Consider the following 10,156-nt stretch of genomic DNA (forward strand, 5'->3'; position numbering starts at 1 on the left):
AAAGAGTTTCTTTGAAAAAGAGTATGAGTGGACCACTCTTCTGGTGCAGAATCCACTGCATATTACCCATGATAATGGATATCTTTCAGTTTGTCTTCCTTTTGAGGACTGACTTCAACAAGTTTTCCACAAATAATAAATAACTGTTTGTCATTGCTGTGATATGAAAAGGAGTTGTTTTTCCCTTGACTTGGCAGTAATATTGGGCCAATCATTGGGACAAAATATCTGTTGTGTCTTGATAGAGTTTCTGCAGAGGCTAGATCATCATCATTGTAGATATAGGAATGGCCATTTGTCATGAACTTCTGGTGTATGATTTCAATGTTATTTTTTCATAGAAAATTAGCTTTGTTAATGTCATGACTATTTCCTGATTCCTGTTCTGCTTGTAAAAGTATAAGTGTACATTGCAACATGTTTCGTGGAAAGTGCTCTTGCTTTGATGTGTTTGACTAAACAGGTACCAATTTCTTGGGAACCTCAAGATCGGTTCACTTTATCCCAGCAGTTCATGAATCCTAATTTTGTTTGCAGATCATGGCACCCAAGTTTAAATATATAAATGAAATTTGCATTAAGCTACTTGACATGTTACTATAGGAAATGATGGGGATTTTTCTAAACCAAATGAAAAGATGTAGTAGAAACTGATTTTCCAGTGTCCACTTTTCATGGACTTCCAAACTTTTTCAGTCTTATATACAAACAGCTTGTAGTCCTGTTGAAATTGTGCTGTTTCTTGTTCATTTGTTGTCTGTTGGTTTTTTTTTTAGCAAGAGTTTCACATTGTACATAAGTGTCATTGAACAATCATTTTACTATAATGTAGAATTTATGGCCAGCTGTTATGCCTAATATGTCCTACTTTATATTGGTAAAAGCACCCAAACTCAAGAAACTATTAATTTTGATATAAAGTGATTAGATAACAAGAAAGTGGAAAACACTGATCAGCACTGGACAACTCTAAAAAGGTTGGAGAATATTTATTGCTGGATATGTTATCATTCCCCAATGCTGTCTTTATCACTATAGCTCATGGTGAATCACACTTAATACATTTCAGACTTTAAATATATAAAATCTAACTACTGTAACAGTCAGAAGATTCAATATCCACAGTGAACTCAAAAAAACTAGAAACGATAGCAGGAATAGTGACCTAACCCCAACTACACCACTTCAGCTACCAACATATAGATGTCTACTTACAACAGGAATCTGTGGTCCTCTCTATCTGGTCACTACATGAGTTACGAATTGTACGAATTGCTGGTACACCATTTGCACTTTTAACATAATGCTACTTGCTGAACAACATTCATATGCTGTTAATAATATAAGGAGGTGTGGAGTAACACCACTTAGGCTTTACAGGTCTCATATATCAATTACGATTTTTTTTAACATACTCTGTAATACCATGACATGCCTCATGTCTGAGCAGTAGGAATCCATGGAGCATAATGCTACTAGTACTAGTAAAAAGATTTTCACTACGTCAGATTTATAGGTCTTTATCTATGCTTCACTAACAACTGTTTGTTGTGATGTAGAACACATAGTATACAGTATACTAAAACCATTTCCCCTTCATTCCTATCTCACTTGTGGATGGCACATGAGAATAACAGCTGAAGAGTGAAAAGAAATTAAGTGCTAAATCTCACATTTGTCAGGAGAATCAAAAAATGATGTACGTTGAGGAGACAAAAGTCATGGGATAGTGATGTGCACAAATACTGGTGGTGGTAGTATAGGTTACACGAGGTATAAAAGGGCATTGCATTGGCAGAACTGTCATTTGTACTCAGGTGATACATTCGAAAAGATTTCCGATGTGATTATGGCCATACAACGGAAATTAACTGACTTTCAACATGGAATTGTACTTGGAGCTAAATGCGAGGGACATTCAGTTTCAGAAATCACTAGATAATACAGTATTCTGACATCCACAGTGCCAAGACTGTGCTGATAACACCAAATTTGAGGCATTTGCTCTTGCCATGGACAACACAGTAGCCCATGGCCTTCCTTCAATGACAGAAGCAGCAGAGTTTGTATAGAGTGGTTAGTGCTAATAGAGAAGCAACATTGCATGAAATAACTGCAGAAATCAATGGGGATGTATGACCCAGATGTGTCCATTAGGATAGTGTGGCAAAACTTGGTGTTAATGGGCTATGCAGCAGATGGCCAACACAAGTGAATCTGTTAACAGCATTACAATGCCTGCAGTGTCTCTCCTGGCTCGTGACCATAGATGTCTGGAAAACCATGGCCTGGTCAGATGAGACACAATTTCAGTTGGCAGTAGCTGGTGGTAGGATCTGAGTGTGGTGCAGACACCAAGAAGTCCTGGACCCAAGTCATCAACAAAGCACTGTACAAACTGGTGCTGGCTCCATAACAGTGAGGACTGTGTTTACATGGCATGGAGTGTGTCCTCTGGTCCAACTGAACTGACATTGACTGCAAATGGTATGTTTGGCTGCTTGGAGACCATTTACAGCCATTCACGGATGTAATGTTCCCAAATGATGATGAAATTTTTGTGGATGACAGTGCACCATTTCACCATGCACTTGCAAATGAACTCCTAGAAACAAACCCTTAATGAAAAAAATGCGAGCACCTGGTGTCTTCTGTGATTTATCCAAAGCGTTTGACTGTGTTGATCACCAGATTCTCTTCCAAAAAGCAAAATTAGTAGGAATAAGTGGTGTTGCAGGCAATTGGCTACAGTCGTACCTCCAAGACAGAAAACAAAAAGTTGTCTTGAATAGCTCAGGTGGAGTATGTGACGCTTCCTCAGATTCTGAATGGAGTTCCATTACATGTGGAATGCCTCAGGGCTCAGTTCTTGGGCCACTATTACTCCTGATTTTTATAAATGATCTACCATCATGTACAAGCCTGCCGTGTAAATTTACATTATTTGCTGATGATACCACAATTTTTATGAGCAGTAGAACAGACAACAATCTTGAGGAACTCATTAATCACATACTCTCAGATGTGGTTAATTGGTTCAAGGTGAATCGTCTCTCATTAAATTCCAGTAAGACCAGCTTTATTCAATTCTGTGCAAAAACAGAAAAAGAGAAAGAGATAAGTGTGACATGTGGTAATCAACCAATAGAAAGAATGGAAACAACAAAATTTCTTGGAGTGCACATTGACAAGAAAATGAACTGGTCTTCACATATGATTGAGCTCTGTAAGAGGCTTAGCTCTGCTACCTATGCTTTACGGGTTGTCACTACATGTGTTGAACCTAACACTGCAAAAGTAGCATACTATGGCTATTTTCACTCTCTCATTGAATACGGAATTATTTTTTGGGGCAACCAGCCATTAGCAAGGAAAGTGTACATTGCACAGAAGCGAGCTTTAAGAATTATATGTGGATTGTGCCCAAGAGACTCGTGTAGAAATAGCTTTCGAAAACTTAAAATATACACACCTACATGCCAATATATTTTTTCTATCATGTGTTTTGTTAGTAAAAATATAGAGATATTTCAACCAAACAGTAATTATCATGAGCATAACACATGGAGGAAGGATGACATACACAGCGGGCACAGAAATTTGAGCTTGGCGCAAAAGGGTGTCCACTACACTGGAGCAAAACTCTTCAATGCTCTTCCTCCTGAAATATAGACAGAGATTCATAACAAGAGTAAGTTTAAGAAAGCGCTAAAAATATTTCTGCTAGAAAAAGCTTTTTACAGTCCAGATGAATTTTTAACTAAATAAATTGTAAAATTTTAATATTATATAATACAAGTTGACATAATGCCACTAAGAATGTTATACTGTATCTGCTCTGTATCTGTGTGTGCTCTGTATCTGTTTTCTGTAGTACTTTAATGATTCTAAGAAAATATGTATTTTATTTTTCTGTATTGCTGCTCAAAGAATTTATTGTATAAATTTTTATATAAATATGTACTCAAATTTCTGTATATCCTATGAGATTATCAGATTGTATTAGTAAAAAACTGGTTGTTCCACGTCCTTGTGAATCGAACACAGTCGGACATATGGAACACGAAATAAATCAAATCAAACCAAGTCAAATCACCAGAACATTTTGGCCAGTTTGAGTGAATAATTTGGCCAACCAAATTTCCTGACATGAATCCCATCTAACATTTCAGGACATAATTGAGAGGCCAGTTCACACACAAAATTCTGCACTGGCAACACTTTCATATTTATGGATGGCTATAGAGGCAGTAAATTTCAATGTTCCTGCAGGGGACTTCCAAAGACTTGTTGAGCCCATGCCACATCGAGTTGCTGTGCTATACCAGACAAAAGGAGATCTGACACAATGACTTCTGTCACCTAATTGTATCTCTTGTATCTTTTGTACAAAAATCATTCTTTAAGTTTTTGAGGCTGTTTAATATTAAGCACTCTAATAAGTCAAAACATTATAACCATGCTCAAAATAGCATGTCCGTTCAACTTTTGAATGCAGTACACCAGTGATTTTGTGTGATGTAGATTTGGCAAGTCCTTGGTAGGTTTCTGGAGATATGTGGCACCACATGTCTTTGAAAAGGTTATGCAATCTCTGCAAATTACAGCCCACTGGTTAATGGACACAGAGATGGTGCCTGATAGCATTCCAGAAACGTTCCATAAGGTACAGATCAGGCAAAGACATTAATATGAGTTCACAATCATGCTCCTCAAACCATTCTAGCACAATTCTAGCTTTGTGATGAAGACAGTTATCCTGAAACTTCCTGGCAGATTAAAACTGTGTGCCAGACCGAGACTCGAACTCAGGACCTTTGCCTTTCGTGGGCAAGTGCTCTACCATCTGAGCTACCCAAGCATGACTCACGCCCCATCCTCTCGGCTTTGGAAGGTGGGAGATGATGTACTGGTGGAAGTAAAGTTGGTGGATGATGGCATATTCAGAAATTATCATCAGCCTGCAGTAAAATGAAATGTCGTTCATCTGATCAGGCTACATGTTTCCTGTTAACTTTACTCTGATGCACAAAGTATTATCAATTAGAGCACTTCTTTAAGTAGTTGAGGTTCTGGTAGGGAAATTAACTATGGGAAAAAGGCTATTAGAGGACTGAAAACAACGTTAATGAACTCACATGTTCACGCAATCTAGAATGTTTAAAGGAAGCTGATGTATTCCTAGGGTTCCCATACATCCTCGTGTATGTGGAAATGTCCACATTTTTATTGTTTAGTGTAGTGTTCACATACATTTCTACAATTTCTGTTTTTTTAGTTTTGATAATTAAGATCTTTTCATCTTGTATTGTCTGTTATTGAATTACTATGTCATGGACTTATGTGAAAGAATCTATGAAATTTTTATTGGATAAAAATACTGAAATTGATGATGAAAAGTTTTTTGATCACTTTTCAGATTTGAACAGATTCGTAGCCACATATCATGGAAAATCTTACCAAGTCAGAAGCAGTTCATTGAATCATGTAATAGTGAAAAATACTTTAGTGCAATGCCAGCCCATACCAATTCTGTTGAAATGGTGTTTCCCATAATACAGGCACATAGAACAAAGGGGAGAACTAGACTGACAGCTGAACAGTAAAAGGAAATGCTATGGTGAAATTTAATCTGTGTAAAATGTCATTTGTATCAACAGAAGGAACTTTAAAAGAAAATCCAGTCCAGTGAAAGATATGCATTGGATGTGGCTGCTAAAGTAATGTAGATATGGTGATGTGTATAATAGTCTTTACTTTTTGTTTCATTTAATTTTCCATTTGGAGATCCTAAAGGGGTTGGTCCAGATCTTAATAAGAATATGACAGTCACTGTTTCGTGGCTACCATACTTTCTTATTATATAAAGCCACATTACAATCTAATATCGATTGCATGCGCCATGCTACACATAAGAGGAATGGCAACCATACTTTTATATTTTAAAAAAGCTCCACCGTGAAATGACGTCAGCGATGTTTGCCTTATTCTACCCGTTTATCACAATCCAGACTAGAATCATCCTAAAAGTGTGTTGATCAGTCCTGTTGAGTGTGTCCTCATTTTGGAGTTTCAGAATATGGTAACCCTATGTATTAAGTGTGCCTGAGCACCAAGTAAGTAAAGGAATTCATTTCTTAAACATAGAGGACTATAAATTAGCAGCCCATTTCTCTAGGGAAGATCTGCTGATACCCCTATTTTCTGCTTAGATCAACATTTGGAATCCTGTTCTTGTGAACTGCTGGTACCAGAAAAGTAATTTATAACTGGTACAGTGTATGGAACCCTCTGGGAGGCTTCCACATATTCTTACAATAATGTGAGATATTATTTTGCCACCTAACAGGCAAAGGAAAGCAAATGATAGTCTGCAGAGATTTTAATATTAATTCTCTAAAAGAGAAATCAAGGAAAACTTAAATCTGGATGGCCGGACATGGGTTTGACTGTCATCCTTCCGAATGCAGTCATCACAGTAACATCATCTAGTAACTCATATGGCATTTTGTTAATTCCTTTGTATCAGTCCATGCTGATCAAGCTAATGAATAACACCTACACAAAAGTAAGCAATTGAAATTCATCATATGAGGGTGGTTTGAAAGAAAGTACTTACATCACTGAAACATTTTTTATTTTTCAATGTAGTCTCCTTGTAGATTAATGCACTTGGTCCAATGATGTTCCGGTGCTTTGATCCCACCTCGAAAATGAGTTTCCTCAAGGCCTGCAAAATAGTTCCCAGCTCTGGCTATCAATTCTTTGTTTGAAGTGAATCTTTGCCCACTAAGAAAAATTTTCAGTTTTGGGAAGAGATGGAAGTCTGACAGAGCCATATGAGGTGAATAAGGTGGGTGTGGCAACAATTCACATCTTTGTTCTTGTAATTTTGTCATGGCAACGGTACATGTGTGGGCACACATCAAGAGCCGCAGCACCCATCATGCAGATAATTTTTTCATTTCTAATTCTTCAGTTAAAATGTGATATACCCTTTCAGATGACATCTGGAAATCATGAGCAATTTCACACACTTTCAAGCAGCAATCCTCCATGACCATTGTGTGCACTTTTGCAATAATTTCTGGAGTAGTGACACATCTTGGCCTACCACTGCGTGGATCATCATCTAAGCTCTCCCAACCAAATTTAAATTCGTTTGCCCACTTGGAAACAGTTGAATATGAAGGAGCAGAGTCCCCCAGTATATTCTGGAAATCAGCATGAAAGTCCTTTGCTTTCATACCTTTCTTTATGGAGTACTTAATCACTGCTCGAATCTGCACTATCACCTTGCCTCCCTCAATCGGAAACAAGTGGAAGAGGCTCAGGTGATACCTTTCTCTTCTCCGAATCATGAGGGCTACAATGCTGACTTTACTATGAGGGAGCTAGAACATGCTCTCAGTTCATCTTGATCATCCACCCCAGGGCCAGATGCCATCCACATTCAGATGTTGCAGCACCTTTCTCTTGCAGGAAAGCATTTCCTGCTTAACACATACAACCACATCTGGGCAGAGGGCACATTACCTGGACACTGGCTTGAAGCCACCATCATACCCATACCTAAGCCCAGTAAGGACAAACACTTTCCTGTAGCTACCACCTCGTACATCCAGCTGCATTTGCAAGGTGATGGAATGTACGATTCATGCCCAGCTGATACGGTGGCTCGAGTCTCGACATTTACTAATGAATGCACTGTGTGGATTTCGAGTGCAGCATTCTGCAGTTGACCATCTTGTTACTTTTTCCACCCATGTCATGAATGGTTTTCTGCAGAAATCCCAGACTGTGGCTGTGTTATTCAATTTCGAGAAGGATATGACACCTGCTGGAGAACTGGTATCCTCCATACTCTTCACATGTGGGGCTTCTGTGGGCGCCTGCCCTGTTTTAGGGCATTTTTACAAGACTGAGTTTTCAAGGTGCATGTGGGTTCTGCCTTGTCGGACACCTTTATACAAGAAAATGGTGTGCCTCAGGGTTCCGTCCCGACTGTCATCCTCTTTGCTATCGCCATTAACCCTATAATGGCCTGTCTCCCACCAGGCATCTCTGGCTCTCTTTTTGTAGACGATTTTGCCATCTATGGCAGTTCTCCATGGACCTGTCTCAGTGAGCAGCTTCTTCAGTGCTATCTTGATTGTCTTTACTCCTGGAGAATCGACAATGGCTTTTGCTTTTCCCCTTACAAAACTGTCTCTCTGCATTTCTGGCAGTGCACAGGGTTACTCCCACCATCTCTACTTCTTGGGCCTGTTGCCCTTCCATTCCTTGAAACTATAAAGTTTCTGGGGCTCATGCTCAATAGGAAACCCTCTTGGTCCTCCCATGTGTCTCACCTGGCAGCCCACTGCATGCGGCCCCTCAATGTCCTACGTGTTCTCAATGGTACTTCCTGGGGTGCCGATTGTACCACCCTCCTCCGTTTGTACCGGTCCCTCATCTGTTTGAAACTCAACTTTGAGCGCTATGTACATGCGTCTGCACTCTTACACCGTATCAACACTATCCACCATAATGGCATCTGTTCGGCCACGGGTGCCTTTTACACCAGCCCAGTTGAGTGTCTGTATGCTGAAGCTGCTGAACTACCACTGTCCTACTGTCGTGACTTTCTTCAAAGCAGGTATGCATGCCGAAACTTCCTGGCAGATTAAAACTGTGTGCCTGACCGAGACTTGAACTCAGAACCTTTGCCTTTTGCAGGCAAGTGCTCTACCATCTGAGCTACCGAAGCACGACTCACGCCCGGTACTCACAGCTTTACTTCTGCCAGTATCTCGTCTCCTACCTTCCAAACTTTACAGAAGCTCTCCTGCAAACCTTGCAGAACTAGCACTCCTGAAAGAAAGGATACTGCGGAGACATGGCTTAGCCACAGCCTGGGGGATGTTTCCAGAATGAGATTAGATTAGATTAGATTAGATTCAGTTTTTGTTCCATAGATCCAAAAACTGAGATGATTCTCGTGGATGTGGAACATGTCAGAAAGTGTAACTTAAAAACATAAAATATTTGAATATAGTACTAACTACCCCAACCATTTGTCAGGAGATCGTCAAAATAGGTGAATACAATGTGGTAAACTTGAACAGCTAATATTTACAGAAACATCACGCTGACAGAATGAAACATCGTTATGCACTATTAATAAATTTATCATACTCAAAATACCTAATCTTGACTGTTGTGACCAAGTGCTGTCAAAATCTAACAAACATTTTTACTTAAACTGGCTTAACAGCCTCTGTTAAGATATTCATCTATAGAATCAATAGATGGGGAAACTATGGAGATTACAGATCTATGGAACATCTGTGGAACATATTCTCTCCTCCTACAATACTCCTCACCCAGTGCAGGTCCTTCAGATGTTACGTGAAAGTGCAGTGCTTCCGTGCTTTTTTCATAGAAGAATATCACCTCACCACAACAGTGTTTTTTAAATTATAAATAGTTTTTGCTTTTTTCACTGTCCATTGTTAATCTTTTTAATTTTGAAGCATAAACAGTCCTTATGTTTTCGTTTTTCTATAATCCTTGTTATCTCTTGATAAATGCCCTTGGCTGAAGAGCAGAGTATTGCACCACTGATGACCCCCCCCCCCCCCTCCCACCACACACATACACACTTACAAGGGGTGTGAAGTATGAAATAATAATAAAGAAAAAAAAGGAAAAAAATAGTGTTCTGCAATGTTGGTGGGAAGATTTTTGTCTACAGCCATAACCTGTGGAAACATTATGTGCACTTGCCACAGTGACAGCAAGACAGATAAAAAAACAATGACACATTTGTGACAGCTCTCAAAACACACAGGCCTATGAAAGGACTGTAAAGAAAGCATTCCATATAATATGATGTACTTTAATGTTGTGTGTGTTCTACAGCCTACTGCATTAGTTTCTTTCAGAACACGATTACCATGTATCGTGTTCCTTTCAGTGCTTCCTAAGGCCTTTTATGTGTGTGTCCCTACAGGGTGTTTCAAAAATGACCGGTATATTTCAAACGGCAATAAAAACTAAACGAGCAGCGATAGAAATACACCGTTTGTTGCAATATGCTTGGGACAACAGTACATTTTCAGGCAGACAAACTTTCGAAATTACAGTAGTTACAATTTTCAACAACAGATGGCAC

The sequence above is a fragment of the Schistocerca americana genome, chromosome 10 (assembly GCF_021461395.2).
Source record: "Schistocerca americana isolate TAMUIC-IGC-003095 chromosome 10, iqSchAmer2.1, whole genome shotgun sequence".
Lineage (NCBI taxonomy): Eukaryota > Metazoa > Arthropoda > Insecta > Orthoptera > Acrididae > Schistocerca > Schistocerca americana.